A 19005-nucleotide genomic window follows, 5' to 3' on the forward strand; every position below is an offset into this window, starting at 1 on the left:
ATTCTAATTGATCTCACTTTCATACTCAGCATTTCAGTTCTCATTCTTTCGTCTTAAACTACAATTGCCAAATGGCCTAAACCTGTTTTTGCAATAAGGTAGTAGATGTAAATTTTCTTCTCCCCTATTTGCAATAGTTAGGTTGTTAATTAACTGAATGAATACTCAATCTCAGTTTACTGATCCCCACTGCAAACATAATGATGCAAAAGCCAAGATTTGGGCCATTTAAAATCATTGTAGAACCCCAGCGTGAACTCCCAAAGTCAGAATTTGTGCAGTGTTATAATATTTTAATTTTTTTTTTTTTTTCAAGAGATGAGGTCTCACTGTGTTTCCCAGGTTGGAGTACAGTGGCACAATCATGGCTCACTGCAGCCTTGAACTCTTAGGCTCAACTAATCCTCCTGCTTCAGCCTCCCGAGTAGCCAGGACTTTAGGCACATGCCACCATACCCAGCTAATTTTAATTTAAAAAAATTTTTGTAGAGATGGTATCTCACTATGTTGCCCAGGCTGTCTATCATAATGTTCAAAACAATTTCAACAGGCTCATTTGTAATAAAATGTAATAGCAGAGTTGTCAAAGTCTGCATTTAAAAGATATCTGTTACGTAACTGTTATTTTTGCAAAAGGAGAATTTGTTTATCTTCTTAAATCTATCTACCTACCTACCAATCTACTCATCTATATTTAGATCTAGCTATAAATATATTTGAAGAAACAAAATTATGTACAAAGAAGAAAATAATTCACTGGCACCCAGTTAATTGGTCAACATTTTGGCCAGTTTTCTTCTCATGTTGTATTTATGCAATGCACACATGGTTTATTTACCTACAAAGTAGAAGAGCACCACCTACATTCTGGCCAAATGTAAAAAGTTGGCTATTAAAATTAATACTTAGTGGAATTGAGGCAGAAGGCAAATGTAACCATAAAAGAATAAATTTTAATGGCCGGGCGCAGTGGCTCACACCTGTAATCCCAGCACTTTGGGAGGCCAAGGTGGGTGGATCACTTGAGATCAGGAGTTTGAGACCAGCCTGACCAACATGGCGAAACCGCATCTCTACTAAAAATACAAAAAATTAGCAGGGTGTGGTGGTGGGTGCCTGTAATCCCAACTACTCAGGAGGCTGAGGCAGGATACTCGCTTAAACCTGGAAGGAGGAGGTTGCAGTGAGCTGAGATTGTGCCCCACTCCAGCCTGGGCGACAGAGCCAGACTCTGTGTCAAAAAATATATATATTTTAATAACAAAGTAAATCCAGTTGATCAAAATAAGATCAAAAAGCGTAATTATTATTACAATTTCATATTAAAGTTTTTGTAGTAATATTTTAGAAGTTTGACACTATGGCCCAGGTGCAACACCTCCTACCTAGACATCTTAGCTGCTGGTCTGCTTGTTGTTTTCAGACTGTACCTTTGTCTACTAAGGAGATGCTCGTTTCAGCTAAGGGCAGTGAGGGGATATAATGTTGGTTGCCATGTGGTCATCTTGCCACCAAGTTGTTGGATGTTCTCATCTCTGAATTGTAGCCAACTAAAGACTCATCTACTCTTCATATTCTGCCATTGAAGATTGGGTCATTGATAATTGCGCAGTTTCATTGAGGCAGTTCCACAAATTTAAGCTTTTTTGCCTAATTAGAGACAAATACTGAATATTGTTGTGTTCATGTTTTTTGTTTTAAAAAATTTAAGCTTAGGCAACATGGTGAGATCCCACCTGTACTAAAAATTATTAGATTATTTTTTGAGACTGAATCTCACTCTGTCATTGGCCAGGCTGAGTGCAGTGGTGTGATCACAGCTTACTGCAGCCTCGACTCCCTTGGCTCGAGTGATCCTCCTACCTCAGCCTCCTGAGTAGAGGGGACTACAGGTGCATGCCACCACACCTGGATAATTTTTTGTATTTTTAGTAGAAATGGGGTTTCGCCATGTTGCCCAGGCTGGTCTCGAACTCCTGGACTCAAGCAATCTGCCTGCCTCAGCTTCCCAAAGTGCTGGGATTAGAAGTGTGAGCCACTATGCCCAGCCACCACTAAAAATTAAAAGATTAGCTGGGTGTGGTGGCATGGCTGTAGTCCTAGCTACTTGGGAGGCTGAGGCAGGAGGATCACTTGAACCTGGGAGGTGATTGTGGGAAGTGAACCCAGGAGCCATGATTGTGACACTGCATTACTGCCTGGAAGACAGAGTGAGACCTTGTTTAAAAGAAAAAAAAAAAATGTATGCACATGATATATAAAATTATATGGACAAAATTTATCCTTAAGCCTTGAGTTTGGAAAAGTACCAGTGGAGCAATGTGACTGGCTTTCAGGTTAGCAAAAGCTCTGAATTTCCATCTGCATCTCAATTCTCACTCACTGCACACATACCAATGCCAGCACCTTTGGTGGAGTGGCATGACTTGAAGCTCCCCACGGCAGACATCATCAGGCCATACTTACCCTCTCATGGGACTCTCAAGCCAACAAACGCCTATCTCTGCAAGGGACTGCTTGTGAGTGAATTCTGTCCTGTAGGTATTCATCTCTGCAAAGTACAATGCTAAGGCTTTCTTTTGAACAAGGAACTGTTTTTTCTTTTTCTTTCTTCAGTAGCTACTCCTCCTCATTGTTTGAACATATTATATGAGTACATGATCAGGCAGCTCCATAACCTCTTACAAGTTATGTTGTTGTCTTTGGCTGCAGAAGAATGATGAATGTGGCCCCAATCTTGCTGCCACAGCCGGCAATTCTGTTACCTTATGCTCTGCTATAATTACTTCCTGAGCACACATAACCAAACGATGTGAACTAAACATGTGGCTGTGATTCTTAAGCCACTCAGACCCTTGTTTGTTCCATTGTCAATGACAACCACATGATACCTTCCTTTACCGATTTTCCATTTGTAAAGATTTCTTTAATCACATTAATGTGTGAGATTGGTGTTCAAGATTAAGAAATGTATTGATGTAAAACTAAAACCAAATGCAGTTGAATTGGTCATAAATCCATGGTGCTGACATGTAGACAAAAAATTTCTGTTTCTAAAAGTTCACGTCTAATATACAAAATATTAAATATATTTAATAATATCATTAACATTTTTCTCAAAGTGGAATATAATTGAGGTGTAATCTTTTTGGTAACCTGATTTTTAGAATTTACATCCCGTGGCTAGGTGTGGTAGCTCACACCTGTAAATTCCAGCACTTTGGGAGGCCAAGGCAGGAGGATTTCTTGAGTCCAGGAATTCAAGACCAGCTGGGCAATATAGTGTGACACCATCTCATTAAACAAAATAAATTTAAAAAATTTATTTAGATTAAAAAAAATTTATATCCTGGGCACATATCAGAAATCCATCATTTTCAATGTCTAAAAATTACTGGATTCTATGAAAAACATTTCAACAAGCTTGTTAAAAATTGTAGCTTTCATAGATTCTGTACTATTAGGAGTAATCTTATTTGTCAAGTCTGTTTTATATCATTTGTTCATAAAATATGTTTAGGTACCTCATTTTTCTCTAGCTTTTCCTTTTTCCCGTATGAATCACTGAGAGTGCCTAAGTTTTTAAAAATAAGTATTCTCATATTAACACATAACTCTGCTGACTGGTCTTATTTTACATTCATAACTTTGAACCACAAATTCGACCTTGATGGTGGTACCTGGTAATTACACTACACTTTCCTGGTCTATTTTTTTTTTCCCGGTCTCTTAAAAGACTCACTCATACTTTTTTTTTTTTTTTTGAGACAGAGTCCCTCTCTGTCACCCAGGCTGGAGTGCAGTGGCTCAATCTTGGCACACTGCAGCCTCTACCTCCTGGGTTCGAGTGATTCTTGTGCCTCAGTCTCTCGAGTAGCTGGTATTACAGACCTGCGCCACCATGCCTGGTTAATTTTTGTATTTTTAATAGAGACAGGGTTTCGCCACGTTGGCCAGGCTGGTCTCGAACTCCTGAGCTCAAGTGATTCACCCACCTTGGCCTCCCAAAGTGCTGGGATTACAGGTGTGAGCCACCATGCCCGGCCAAAAGACTCACACTGCATTCTTCTTAAATTTCCAATAGTTCCTTTCTGTCTTCACTCTGCTGATGCTTCTCTTGTTTCACTGAAAAAACCTGAAAGCACTTAGAAGTTCCCTAGACATCCACCCTCGCCTTACCCACCTGCTAGCATCTCTTCCCACTCACTCCAGCTTCTTGCTTATTCCCATAATAGATGAAGTCTCCATGTTAGCTGAGCAGTTCGTCCACATATATATAGATCCTCACTCCTCTTGTCTATCAAGGACAGTCGTTCAGCAAATCTTCCGTCTGATCATTTCTTCACTTTTTACTGAATCATTTTATTATCATACTAATACTCTGTTACCTATCTTATCTTTAAAAAAAGTTCTTCACAACATCACTTCTTTTTTTGAAAGATGAATATTTATTCACTTTACAAAGAGAATGGTATTAAATTGCCATAAGCAGCTCCATTTATAGACAAATATAACTGTACATTTCACCAGTAGCTGGTTGAAACTTGCTTTCCCAAGATGCTTATATGACTCCAGCTCTTAAGTTGAGCACACAAATCTCTGTTCTGCCATTGATATTAAAAAGTCCCTCAGAGATAATGGTTTTGTTTTACATATTCACAGGTGGGAAAAAATCAATCCATTTGCCCAGCCCTTCATTGGAGGTGAGCTTCCATCTTCAGATCTCCTAGTGAGCACTAAGCCAATATTGGCTTTCCTTAAAAAAAAAAAAAAAAACTATTAGTAATTTGAAAAGGCTTTTGCAGCACGTCAAAATACTTATTTATACATACATAAAAAATCTTGAATCACGGCTGGGTGCGATGGCTCACGCCTGTAATCCCAGCACTTTGGGAGGCTGAGGTGGGTGGATCACCTGAGGTTGGGAGTTGAAGACCAGTGTGACCAACATGGAGAAACCCCGTCTCTACTAAAAATACAAAAATTAGCCGGGCGTGGTGGTGTGCACCTGTAGTCCCAGCCACTCGGGAGGCTGAGGCAGGAGAATATCTTGAACCCGGGAGGCGGAGGTTGTGGTGAGCCGAGATTGTGCCATTGAACTCTGGCCTGGGCAACAAGAGCGAAACTCTATCTCAAAACAAACAAACAAAAAAATTGAATCAGGTTTATTATTTTAAAGGTAAACAGATACCCTAACACTGCCAAGAGTAGATAATGAAAAGGAAGAAAAACATTAAATTATTAATTATAAAAATATATTCTTTGGAAAAAATTCTAATACGGTTATCATTAATATTTAAAAACCAAAGAGAAAAAATAAACAATTGTTCTTTGATCCATTAGTAATTTAAATAAAAATGAAAACCTCTTCAAAAGCAGGTATAACTTGAATTTTTAAAAAAGTAGCAGATAATAAGAACTTCTAATTCATACACTGATGATTCTTTACAAGCAATTTGCAGTCAAGAAAAATCCTTAATGTGGCTAATTCTTTAGTTTTTTAATTGTCGTAATTTTTGTTTTGTTTTTTAAAAATACTTCACATGACAGCTTAAAAAATAAGTGGTTATTTTGGGGAAGCACTCCAAATATTTAATCTTACTCAAGTCAGATTACCAGTTAGTGGACAAGCTAGTGATATTGATGATTTTTAAAAATTACAATCATTTCTACTCCAGTTTTTAGTTATCCCTTCATATTTCATGAAAAGGTACCAAATCAAATGTACCAAATTAAAAAAATTTTCACTAGTGCTGCTTTGCATCTGGATTTGATGAAAGATACCAACCTGAGGTAAGAGCTGACTCCTTCACAACAGTCCAGTTCTTGAAACCCTGTGGGAAACGTCTTTATCTGCGCTTACATCAATTATTGATATAACCAATCATACTAGGATATTATATTATAAAAATATACCATATATTGGACACTGATGTCAGTACATTTCAGAAAATGTGTCTATATACTGTGTAAAGTTTATTAACATTTGAACGAAATGCTCTTATTTACACAGTTAAGTCTTAGGTGCTCAGGACAGCAAGGTGGCATAGGATCCACCATTATGAATTTGGAAATATGCAGTGGTCCTCGGCATCCTGGCACAGAGGCAACCCTCCCCAGGAGGACTTGGCACCAGTGGGCAAGGTGAGCCAGAGTTTAGATAATTTGACCCGCTTACTTTTCTGTCTTCATTCTTCTTCACTTTCATTTTCAGGGTCTAAATCAGAATCTCCATGTAATTCTTTTTCACTTGCCATATCTCTGTCCTCACCATTTTCTTCATCTTTCCCTTCAGCATCCTCATCTTCCTCTTCATCAACATCCTCATGTTTTTCACTTTCACTTTCTTCCTCATCTTCATCCCAATTATCATCAGAACCCTTATCTGCTATTTCATCATCAGACTCCTGTTCAGAAGATTCTTCCTCATATGCCAACGTTGCCTTCTGTCCAGGGGAAGTTCTTCCCTTTTTTTTTTTTGTTGCTGTACTTGTGTAATTAGAAGAATAAGCTTTCCATGAAGGTGTGAAATTTTCTGAAAAGTTTTTACTCTGCTTTCCATTAACTGGTAGAGTGTTCCTACTTGGGGTACCAGGTCAGGCAATGTGGACAGGTATGGTGCATGAACTGTTTTTTTTTTTAAAAATATCATTTATGTATTAATTTATATTTTTATTTTTCGAGGTGGGGTCTCGCTCTGTCACCCAGGCTGGATTGCACTGTCACAATCTCGGCTCACCACAACCTCCACCTCCCGGGTTCAAGTGATCGTCCTGCCTCTGCCTCCCGAGTAGCTGGGATTACAGGCATCTGCTGCCACACCTGGCTAATTTTTGTATTTTTAGTAGAGACGGGGTTTCACCATGTTGGCCAGACTGGTCTCAAACTCCTGACCTCAGATAATCCACCCACCTTGGCCTCCCAAAGTTTTGGGATTACAGGTGTGAGCCACTACGCCCAGCCAGATGCATGAACTGTTAATGCACATTTTAGCCACTGAACCATTGGCACAGCACTGTTAGGTTTTCCTTGTAACCTCTTTGTAGGCCCACTGGATCTGTTTCTCATCCTTCACTCTCCCTGCTCTGGAATTGTATCTCCCTATAAAGCATTCATGCTTAAATCTTGTTCAGGCTCTGTTTTTTAGAGAACCTTGGCTAAGCCATGAGCTGTTTACTTTTTTTCTGCCTGTTTTTTTTGAGATGGAGTCTCATTCTGTCTCCCAGGCTGGAGTGCAGTGGTGCGATCTGGGCTCACTGCAACCACTGCTTCCCAGGTTCAAGCAATACTCCTGCCTCAGCCTCCCGAATAGCTGGGATTACAGGCATGTGCCACCACACCCAGCTAATTATTTTTTGTATTTTTAGTAGAGACAGGGTTTCATCATGTTGGCCAAACTGGTCTCGAACTCCTGAACTCAGATGATTTACTGGCCTCAGCCTCCCAAAGTGCTGGGATTACAGGTGTGAGCCACTGTGCCCGGCCTTTTCCTCCCTTTTGTGAGACTTGCCTGTGCATAGTCTTAGTCTTTAGTCTTTGTCCTTTTTCCTTTTGGGATATTTATATTTTGTCTAATGATTTGCAATAGCCCTTCATCAGTTGGAGGCTATTAAATTTTGTTTTAGTATGTTTTAAAATTAAAAAGTACTGTTTGTTTATTTTTTTTTTGCATTTTTGGGATACTTTTTTTGTTTTTATTATTTCCTTATGTTTTAATTATGAACTGTATTAAAATATAGAAGAGTATCCAAACATACATCAACCAATAGCATAATAATAACATGCTAAAATGAACAACTATATAATTATTTCTGTTAAGAATTAGATATTGCTAAAAGGCTGGGCGCGGTGGCTCACGCGTGTAATCCCAGCACTTTAGGAGGCTGAGGCAGGTGGATCACGAGGTCAGGAGATCGAGACCATCCTGGCTAACACGGTGAAACCCCATCTCTACTAAAAATACAAAAAATTAGCCGGGTGTGGTGGCGGGCGCCTGTAGTCCCAGCTACTCAGGAGGCTGAGGCAGGAGAATGGTGTGAACCTGGGAGGTGGAGCTTGCAGTGAGAAGAGATTGCGCCACTGCACTCCAGCCTGGGTGACAGAGCAAGACTCCGTCACAAAAAAAAAAAAAAAAAAAAAAAAATAAATAAATAAATAAATAAATAAATAAATAAATAAAGAATTAGGTATTGCTGGGCTCAATGGCAATCCCAGGGCTTTGGGAGGCTGAGGTGGGAGGACAGCTTAAGCCAGGAGCTGGAGACCAGCCTGGGCAACATAGTAAGACCCCATCTCTACAAAAAGTAAACATGCATAGTGGCATATTCCTGTAATCCTAGCTACCCTAGAAGCTGAGGCGGGAGGATCACTTGAGCCAAGAGTTTGAGGCTGCAGTGAACCATGATCATGCCATCATGCCACTGCACTCCAGCCTGGGTGACTGAGCAAGACTCTGGCTCTAAAAAAAAGAAACAAAGAAATAGATCATTGCCAGTACCATAGCATCCCCCTCCGTGGCTCTCTCCAATCACATTCCCTTTCTTCCTCTATTCTGTAACATTCTTGTGATTTTTCTTTCTTTATCCTGTGTGTGTACATGTACGTGTTTGTATATAGTTGTGTATATATGTATGATACACATGTATAGCTGATTGCTTCTCAGCCCTGCAACTGGAACTGTGTTTATGCACACATATATGCATACATATACACATACATACATGCACACACATATGTACACACACAGAAGAAAGAAACAGTAGTTTTCACAACTCCTTACTTTTCACCTTTTCAGTTGTCTTTTTTTTGAGACAGAGTCTCATTCTGTTGCCCAGGCTGGAATGCAGTGGTGCAATTATGGCTTACTGCAGCCTCTATCTCCTAGGCTCAAGGGATCCTCCCACCTCAGCCTCCCAAGTAGCTGGGACCACAGGTATGTGCCACCATGCATGGCAAATTAATTTTTTTGGAGAGATAAGGTCTCACTATGTTGCCCAGTCTAGGCTTGAAATCCTGTGCTCAAGCAATTCTCCCACCTCAGCCTCTCAAATGCTGGGATTACAGGCGTGAGCCACTATACCTGGCCTCTTTTCAGTTGTTTCTCTCACTCCTTTCTCATCCACAAAAGAATTACATCAGTTTAAGGTGAAGAAACTCAAGGCACATACAGGGAGGCCAGATGATAGACTGTTACTCAGAAAACCCAGAATTTAAACCAAAAGGAGAAAGAGGCAAAACTCCAACTGAAGTCATAAAAATTTTAGAAAACTACCATTGATATTCCTAAAATGCTCTAAGATCAGTTGTAGCCATGGATATTGATTTAAGTAGGGAAAAAAAATTGAATGAACCTTCTAGGCATTACATAGACTTTATGGACTGAAAAATGCAAAGGTGAAATAATGAAAGAAAAATTATCTGAATATATCAAATATACATAACAAATCTATTTAATATCTATAGAATATATACTACTCTGTTGCCTACTATTTTTAAATTGAGTTTCCCCCTTATCTGGTACAGTTGAACATGGATATATGAAAACAGAACATAAACAAAGATAAAGCCATGCAATAGTGTGTGCCCATAGTCCTAGCTACTTGGGAGGCTGAAGCAAGAAAGAGGTAGGAGGGTCATTTGAACTTAGGAGTTTGAGGTTAAAGTGCCATAGTTGTGTCTGTGAATAGCCACTGCACTTCATCCTGGACAACATAGCAAGACCCCATCTATAAAAAAAAAGTTAAACAAGGGTCATAAAACCATCCTTACATGTTTGGGAGTGACCTTATGCCACTCATAGGCCTTAAAATTTGAGGTATCATCCTACTGTCAAGGACCATCATCAACCTTGAATTTACGATATCTTTTTTGGTCTAATTAACTTCTGTATAAGTTATTTTATAGTCACTTAGAATATAAAACTGTCAGAGGTAGAGCGTATGTATAACTGTTTTATACAGCTCATATCAGAGTAGGTACTTAAATGGATTTTGGTCGTCTAACTAAAAGCATGTCAATTTTATTGATCTTTTCAAAGAACCAACTTTTGTTTTCATTGACTTTTCTCCATTGTTTCTGTTTTCTTTTTCATTGATTTCCACTCCAATTTTTATTTCCTTTCTTTTCCCTGCTTTGAATTTAATTTGCTCTTCTGTTTATAGTTTCTTCAGGTGGAAGCTTAGATTATTTGAAATATTTTTTTTTTCCATTCTTTTCTTTTTCCAGAGACAAGGTCTCACTCTGTCACCCAGGATGTAGTGCAGTGGTGCAATCACAACTCACTGTAACTTTGAACTCCTGGGCTCAAGTGATCCTCCTGTCTAAGCCTCCTGAGTAGCTGGGACTACAGACACATGTCACCACACTCAGCTGATTCTTAAATTTCTTTGTAGAGTCATGGTCTTATTATGTTGGCCAGGCTGATCTTGAACTCTGGCTCAAGTGATGCTCCTGCCTCAGACTCCCAAAGTGCTGGGATTACAGGTGTGAGCTACTGCTCCAGGCCTTTTTTTTACTATTCTAATTTACGTTTTCACAGCTAAAACATTTCCCTTTAAGTACTTATTTACTTCCATACAATAAATTTTCATATATTTAAAAATGGCACTTGATTAAACATTCTCATGGTATGGAACACTGTTGTCATCTAGCTTGTAGTATTGTTGAGAAATTCAAAACCATTCATGTGGGTCCTCCATACCACCTCCTTTTTTCATCTTGTAGCTCTTTATTTCCAGTGTTCTGAAGTTGTACAATCATGTGCCATAATATGGTCTATTTTTATCCACTCAAGTGTCCTGAGCAGTTGACTGCTTCTTTCCATCCAGGTACCCAGGTCCTTCAATTCTGCAGAATTTTCATGTACTACATCCACGGTAATTTCTTAGGAGATATATATATATATGTTGTTTGTTTGTTTTTTTGTTTTGAGACAGGGTCTCACCCTGTCACTCAGGCTGGAGTGAAGTGGTGTGATCAGAGCTCAGAGAAGGCAGACTGTAATTTTGACCTCCTGGGCTCCAGCAATCCTGCTGCCTCAGCCTCCTAAGTAGCTGGGACTACGAGTGCATGCCACCATGCCTGGCTGACTTTTATTTTATTTTATTTTATAGAGATGGGCTCCCACTGTGTTGTCCAGGCTGATCTTGAACTCCTGGCCTCAAATGATTCTTTCCCATCAGCCTCCTGAGTGGCTGGGATTACAGCTGTGCCTAGCCCATGATGATTTCTTTATTTCTATTTTCTCTTTCTGTATGTCTACAACTCCTATTATTCATATATCTAGTATTTTGGATGGAATCTCTTTGAATTTTCTTAGTCCCTTTACTTTTTCTACTTTTTGTTTTGTGTTTTTGCTCTACTTACAGAGATATTTCCTTAACTATATTTTAAAACTCTTCTACTGAGTTGTTTATTTTTATCCTTTAAAAAAGAGATGGAGGGAGCTGCTGTGGCTCAGGCCGGTTGCCCTGGCACTTGGGGAGGCGAGGCTACACGTTCGAGGCCAACCTGGTCAACATTGATTAAAAAAAAAAAAAGAGATGGAGACCATCCTGGCCAACATGGTGAAACCCTGTCTCTACTAAAAATACAAAAAATTAGCTGGGCATGGTGGCACTCGCCTGTAGTCCCAGCTACTTGGGAGGCTGAGGCAGGAGAATTGCTTGAACCTGGGAGGCGGAGCTTGCAGTGAGCCAAGATTATGCCACTGCACTCCAGCCTGGACGACAGAGCGAGACTCCATCTCAAAAAAAGAAAAAAAATTGTTATTAAGACCTCTTTTTCTCTGACCGTCACCTTTTAATACCATCATTTCTTATTTCTTGTAGCAGTATACTCTCAAGTATACTCTCATATCTCCGAGGAAATTAATGATAGTTTCTTTGAAGTTTTTATCTTGGCATAGACTATTCTCTTTAAGTTGTCTTATTTTTCATTTATGTATTCTGCTCCTGTTCACTCCGCCTTCATTCTTCTCTCTTTTTCATTCATGCTCTCTTTTTCCCCTCACTCTCTCTTCCCATGTTGGAAATTTTTTCTTAGCCACCTAGTGATTTTTGGCTCTTGTTCACAATTAAGAATGGGGTAAAAAAACCAAAACACTGATTGGAAGTTTTGTGTGCAGTTGCTTATTGCTGTTCTATACACTTTAGTCTAGTGTGAGCTGACTGCTTGTTTAATTGGGCAAGCCCCAATTTCATTATCTTTTTTCCCTTTGAGTTGGTTAGCAAGTAATATTCTAATCTCTTTCTTGGTTGCCATTGTTTTGGTAGCCAAGTAGGGGAAGCAGTGGTGGTTCCAATTTTCAGTTTATAGTATTTCACTAAAATTTCTTATTTATTTTATTTTTTATGAGACAAGGTCTTACTCTGTCACCCAGGGTGGAGTGCAGTGGCACGATCTCGGCTCACTGCAACCTCTGCCTCCCGGGTTCAAGGGATTCTCCTGCCTCAGCCTCCAGAGTAGCTGGGATTATAGGCACCTGCCACCGTGACCAGCTAAGTTTTGTATTTTTAGTAGAGGCGAGGTTTCACCATGTTGGCAAGTCTAGTCTTGAACTCCTGACCTCAGGTGATCCACCCGCCTTTGCCTCCCAAAGTGTTGGGATTACAGGCTTGATCCACCACCCCTGGCCAGTATTTCACTAAAATTTCTTGTTAATATAATACTCATTCCTCAACTGTGCCTGGCATTGTCCAGTCCAGAGCCCAGAGAATCAACTTCACCCCTCTGCAGGAGTGTGGGAAGGACAGTCACGCGACTGTACCTAGTGGGGCAGGGGACCCAGGGTCTAATTGCTTCTAAAACAAACGTGCAAACAATTCTTTTGTTTTTGGCTCATTTTCACCCCTTACTTACTGGGATAACTATTGCCACCAATTCCTGAGACTTTTGGTTTACGTTGGGTTGCTTTCCAGGTTTTCCTACTGCCAACTTGGGGATTCTGCTGCCAGTTATCCCTCATGCTTCTAATTTTTCAAAATTTTTTTTCTTTTTGAGACAGTCTTGCTTTGTTACCCAGGCTCAATTTCGGGTCACTGCAACCTCCGCTCATTGCAAACTCCATCTCCCAGATCCAAGAGATTCTCCTGCCTCAACCTCCTGAGCAGCTGGAATTACATGCACACGCCACCACACCAGGCTAATTTTTGTATTTTTAGTAGAGACGAGGTTTCAACATGTTGGCCAGGCTAGTCTCAAACTCCTGACCTCAAGTGATCGGCCTGCCTCAGCCACCCAAAGTGCTGGGATTACAGGTGTGAATCACCACGGCTGGCCTCCAGTTCTATCTGTTAATGTGAGCTATGACTTTTACTAAACTTTGTGCTTTTTAAAACTGTAGTTGTAGTATGAAATGACTAAATCTACTTTTTTTTTTTTTTTTTCCTGGAAGTCCTCAGTTGCCTACTGTTGCTGAAAATGTCTTCAAAATGCCTGGAGGGCTTAAACAGTAAATGCCTCTGGGAGAGGTATCACATTTTTTAAAAATTGATGTCATACTGGTTTTTTAGAGTAGGAGTTGATAGGTAGAGGGTGCATAAGAAAAGAGGAACTGTACAAAACTGAAGACCCAGATGTTCCAGGAACCAATTCTAAAGACATATTTGATTTGAAAAAAAATTCAATCAAATCAGTTCATTGTAAGCTTCTGAACCAGACACTCTCCTTAAAGTGCATTTCTGACTTTTTTTTTTTTTAACTCTACTTCATTTTGGGTGAATTTGTGCTCATTTTTTTTCCTTTTCTATTAATAATTCTTATGACAGAAATAATAGTGATAATTATTTTTAAATAATTTTTAATACAATTACCATTATAATTATAAAAATACAATTTATAATTATATAGGAAGTGATACTACCTTCAATATTCGTAGCTTCTAATAAGTGACAAGTCCTGTACACACACACACATATTTTAATACACACCATGTTCTCCCCCATCCTATGCGTCAAGGAACAATTCCTTCTCAGGTTGAGAGGGCTGACAATGACTACAATAAATGTGCTATTTACCTTGGCTATAATGTCCTAATTTTCACTTATGGCTCTCAAGGTATAGTAGCAGGGCTCAAATCAAATCCTTGTCGTGAAAGAGCTATCTTTAACCAATTTATGAAATAGAAAGCACACTATTTTCAAGGAAGGTTAAGTGCAATGTATTATGCAGATAAAATAAGGTATGATTAGTGTAAATAGAACACACTGATATGATACTCCATAGGAAGAAGGTTCTATTTGCATGGCAGAAATTGCATCATTCTGATTAAAGCTTAAACGTGTTGCTGTGTTGGGTGTATTGCTGAATACTTGACATGGGAACTGAGATTTGGCTTCACACTGCAGGAAACTTTAAGAGATCCACAACTCAGAGAACACTATTTTTTGGGTAATGGGTATTGGGTGTATTATGAGGAATATCAAGTTCTTCCAATGCTTAGGAGGGAGAATCAGCAGCAGGAAAGAGCGGTCCAATGGTTGAGGTATGGCTTAAAAGTTCCCAACTCTCATGTCTTAGAAAAAAAGAATTTGGAAATGTTCTTCAGAAATCACCTAATTTATGCCTTGGACATTTGAAATAATTATAACTATATCCCATTTTTTAGAGACTTCAAAAAAATGATTCTGTAATTTTTCTCAGAAGTATGTTGTTGAACAAAGGAGTTCTTCCTTTTACTTGTGTCTTTCCTTTTCTGCTGTCTTCAGTGGGGTAAGAATAAGGAATATCTTGTGAGGCCAGGTATGGTGGTTCACACCTATAATCCCAGCACTTTGGGAGGCCAAGGCGGAAGGATCACTTGAGCCCAGGAGTTTGAGACCAGCCTGGGCAACATAGTGAGACCCCCCACCCCGCATCTCTACAAAAAAATAGAAAAAAAACATAGCCAGGTATTGTGGTATGCACCTGTGGTCCCAGCTACATGGGAAGCTGAGGTGGGAGGATTGCTTGAGCCTGGCAAGTCGAGGCTGCAGTGAGCTCTGATTGTACCACTGTACTCCAGCTTGGGTGACACAGCGAGACCCTGTCTCAAAAAAAGAAAAAAAAAAAAGAGAGAAATACCTTGTGGCAAACAGTTATTCCTCAGTTTTTCTTTTCTCCTGATGCCTAGGCTGAAAATTCTTTTTTTTTTTGTCTTTAAGACAGAGTCTCACTCTGTCATCCAGGCTGGAGTCCAGCGGCACGATCTTGGCTCACTGCAACCTCCACCTCCCGAGTTCAAGCGATTCTCCTGCCTCAGCCTCCTGAATAGCTGGGATTACAGGCGTGTGCCACCACTATTGGCTAATTTTTGTCTTTTCAGTAGAGACAGGATTTCACCATGTCGGCCAGGCTTGTCTTAAACTCCTGACCTCAAGTGATTCACCCACTTCGACCTCCCAAAGTGCTGGGATTACAGGCGTGAGCTACTGAGCCTGGCCTCTTTTAAAATATATATATTTTTACTTTATTAAAAAAATTTAATGTGGAATGCTTCATGAATTTGCGTATCATCCTTGCGCAGGAGCCAAGCTAACCTTCTCTGTATCTTTCCAATTTTAGTATGTAAGCTGCCAAAGCAAAGCGAGCACTAGACTGAAAATTCTGACAACAAATCTTAGTTGGGTTAATTATTACATTGCTGAACACCTTTTAATGTTATTAAAAATGTATAACTCGGCCGGGCGCGGTGGCTAATGCCTGTAATCCCAGCACTTTGGGAGGTCCAGGCAGGTGGATCACCTGAGGTCAGGGGTTCGGGACCAGTCTGGCCAACATGGTGAAACCCCATCTCTACTAAAAATATAAAAATTAGCTAGGTGTGGTGGTGGGTGCCTGTAATCCTAGCTACTCAGGAGGTTGAGGCAGGAGAATAGCTTGAACCCAGGAGACGGAGGTTGTGTGAGCCGACACAGTGCCACTGCATCCCAGCCTGGGTGACAAAGTGAGACTCCATTTCTAAATAAATAAATAAAGGTATGTATAACTCTGGTTGGGCACAGTGACTCGGGCCTGTAATCTGAGCACTTCGGAAGGCCGAGGTGGGCAGATCACTTGAGGCCAGGAGTTCAAGACCAGCCTGGCCAACATGGCAAAACACTGTCTCTAATAAAAATACAAAAATTAGTAGGGCATGGTGGTGGGTGCCTGTAGTCCCAGCTACTCAAGATGCTGAGGCAGGAGAATCACTTGAACTGGGGAGGCAGAGGTTGTGGTGAGCAGAGATAGTGCCACTGCACTCCAGCCTGGGCAACAGAGTGAGACTCTGTCACGCATACAAAAAAAAGTATAACTCTGGCTAAATGCTATTTTAGGTTGAAATTTTGTATGGCCTTTTTCATTAGTGTAGTTGTGATAATATATTTAATAATATGCTTATGTCTGCTGAAGAATTAATTTTGCTAGTATGTATATACTCAATGCTATATTTATTTGGTAACATTTTCTTGCCAATATGCATTTTATCTTTTCAGCAAGCACTAATCTTCTATTTTCATTTCCTATAACCCTCAAATAGTGTTAGCCAAGTTATCAGCTGTTTATTAACATCCTAGTATTCATTCATTTATTTCTTTGATCATTTAAACACCTTTTTGTGAAAGACATAGGGAGGAGGATATAAATAAATGTAAGATTAGGATCCTTGGTTCTTGGAGTTCACAGTTAAGTCTTAGACACTTGTAAATTTTAATTTTAATTTTATTTTTAATTATTATTATTTTTTTTACAGAGATGGGGTCTCACTACCTTGCCCAGGCTGGTCTCAAACTCCTGGGCTCAAGCAGTCCTCCCTCATCAGTCTCCCAAAGTGCTGAGATTACAGGCATGAGCCACCATGTCCAGCCGACACTTGTAAATTAAATAGCAGTGCAAGGTAGTCTGTAATTAAATATTCAGTTTGTGGCAGATAGTAAGTTTTGAGATTTCACAGGAGAGGGTCATGAAGGTGGGTTTCTGTGGTTGAGAAAATTTTTATGGAGAATGACTTAAACTGTGTCTTGAAGCACAAACAAAACTTAAACAGTTGGAGAGGAGGAGGCCAAGTCAGGCTGGAAAGGGAGCAGGTTGAAATGAGCCGATATGTGTGGAAATAATATGGAGTTCATCCTGAAGAGAATGGAGCTTGCATTGGGAAGTAATAAGGTTAGTAAAGTGGGTTGTGGTTAGATAAAAAGGGCCTTGGAAATTCCCAAGGATTTGATTCTGTGGAAAATGGGTTTTGGAAGAGCAAGTGACAGAAGAGTTTAAGAAATTTTATCTAGGCCGGGCATCGTGGCCCACACCTGTAATCCCAGTGTTTTGGGAGGCTGAGGTGGGTGGATCACTTGAGGTCAGGAGCTGGAGAACAGCCTGGCCAACATGGTGAAACCCCATTTCTACTAAAAATACAAAAATTAGCTGGGCGTGGTGGTGCATGCCTGTAATCCCAGCTGCTCAGGAGACTGAGGCAGGAGAATCGCTTGAACCTGGGAGGCAGAGGTTGCAGTGAGCCAAGATCATGCCACTGGACTCCAACCTGGGCGACAGAGTGATACTTCATCTCAAAAAAAAAAAGAAAATGAACCTGGTGATAAAGTGCAGTACAATATAGCTGTGAAGGGCCTGGGTGCTAAATGAATCAGGCACACTGCATTGGCTATTTATTTGCTGTATAAACTTGGCAAGTAATTTATTCATTCTGGGCCTTAGTTCTCTCATTTAAAAAAATTGATTTTTTGATTTTTAAAATGATTTATTTATTTTAATTTTTTAAATGGACAAATTGTACATTTTCATGGGCTACACAGTGATGTTTAATAAATGTGCTGCATAGTGATCAGATCAGGATAATTAGCATATCCATCATCTCAAACATTTACCATTTCTTTGTACTGGGGACATTCGATATCCTCTTTCTAACTGTTTGAAACTATATAGTATATTATTGTTAACTGTAGTCATCCTACAGTGGAATAGAACACTAGAACTTATTCCTCCTATCCAGCTGTAATTTTGCACCCTTTAACAAATCCTTCCTTATCCCTCCCTATTCATCCTTTTTCCCTCCCTTTGCCAGCCTGTAGTAACCTCTGTCCTACTTATTACTTCTATGAGATCAACTTTTTTAGCTTCTACATATGAGTGAGAACATGTGGTGTGTAACTTTCTGTTCCTGGCTTATTTCACATGGCAGGATTTCCTCCAGTTCCATCTATGTTGCCATGAATGACAGGATTTCATTCTTTTTTATGGCTGAATAGTATTCCATCATGCATATATCCCACATTTGCTTTATTTGTTCATCCGTTGTTGGACACCTAGGTTGATTCAATAATTTGGCTATTGTGAATACAGCTGAAATAAACATGGGAGCGCAGATGTCTCTTTGATATAATGATTTCCTTTCCTTTGGATAAATGCCCAACTGGGGGATTGCTGGATCATACAGTAATTTTGTTTGTAGTTTCTTGAGGAAGCTCCATACTGTTCTCCACAGTGGGTGTGCTCATTTACATTTCCACCAACAGTGTATGACAGTTCCTTTTCTTCACTTCCTCACCATCATTTATCATTTTTTGTCTTTTTACAATAGCCGTCTTAACTGGGGTGAGAAAAAAATTTTATTTTTAATTGTGATTAAAAAACACTGCTCCTTTATTTTTGAAATGGAGGTATTAAATAATACCACCACCTATCTCTAGAGCTATTGTGAGGAGTGAATGAGGTGAATTATGTAAAACACTTGTTACTTACAGAAATGCCTGGTGCATAGTAATCCTTCAAGATACATTAGCAAAAAATTTTATCTGAAAGGGAAGAGATTAAAGAGAACAAGACAGGGAAGATGATTATAAATCGGTTGAGTTGGTCAAGTAGCATTTTCCTTATAAATAGCTCCATGGTTACTTTTGTCATATTGTATTATTTATATGTCTGATTTGAACTCATTGAAGGCAAGAAGTAACTCCAATTATAGACTGGTATAGGATATATAACTAGTAGACGGGTTTAGGACATGTAATGTGCATACACTAAATGCTTGTTTAA

The 19005-nt window shown here is 39.6% G+C and overlaps 1 non-coding gene and 2 pseudogenes across 1 annotated transcript; all 3 read right to left on the bottom strand.

Moving 5' to 3' along the window:
* LOC129036113 (cytoplasmic phosphatidylinositol transfer protein 1-like) overlaps nt 1–2449 on the bottom strand; it is a 17240-nt pseudogene extending 14791 nt beyond the window's left edge.
* Nucleotides 2450–6188: 3739 nt separating this feature from the next.
* Nucleotides 6189–12964, bottom strand: LOC129036197 (WD repeat-containing protein 43-like; annotated as a pseudogene).
* Nucleotides 12965–15457: 2493 nt separating this feature from the next.
* LOC129023126 (U6 spliceosomal RNA) lies at nt 15458–15560 on the bottom strand. The gene has a single exon (XR_008496685.1). It is a non-coding gene; the product is annotated as a U6 spliceosomal RNA (small nuclear RNA).
* Nucleotides 15561–19005: the final 3445 nt, after the last annotated feature.

This window comes from Pongo pygmaeus, chromosome 1, assembly GCF_028885625.2.
Source record: "Pongo pygmaeus isolate AG05252 chromosome 1, NHGRI_mPonPyg2-v2.0_pri, whole genome shotgun sequence".
In the NCBI taxonomy this organism is placed as follows: Eukaryota; Metazoa; Chordata; class Mammalia; order Primates; family Hominidae; genus Pongo; species Pongo pygmaeus.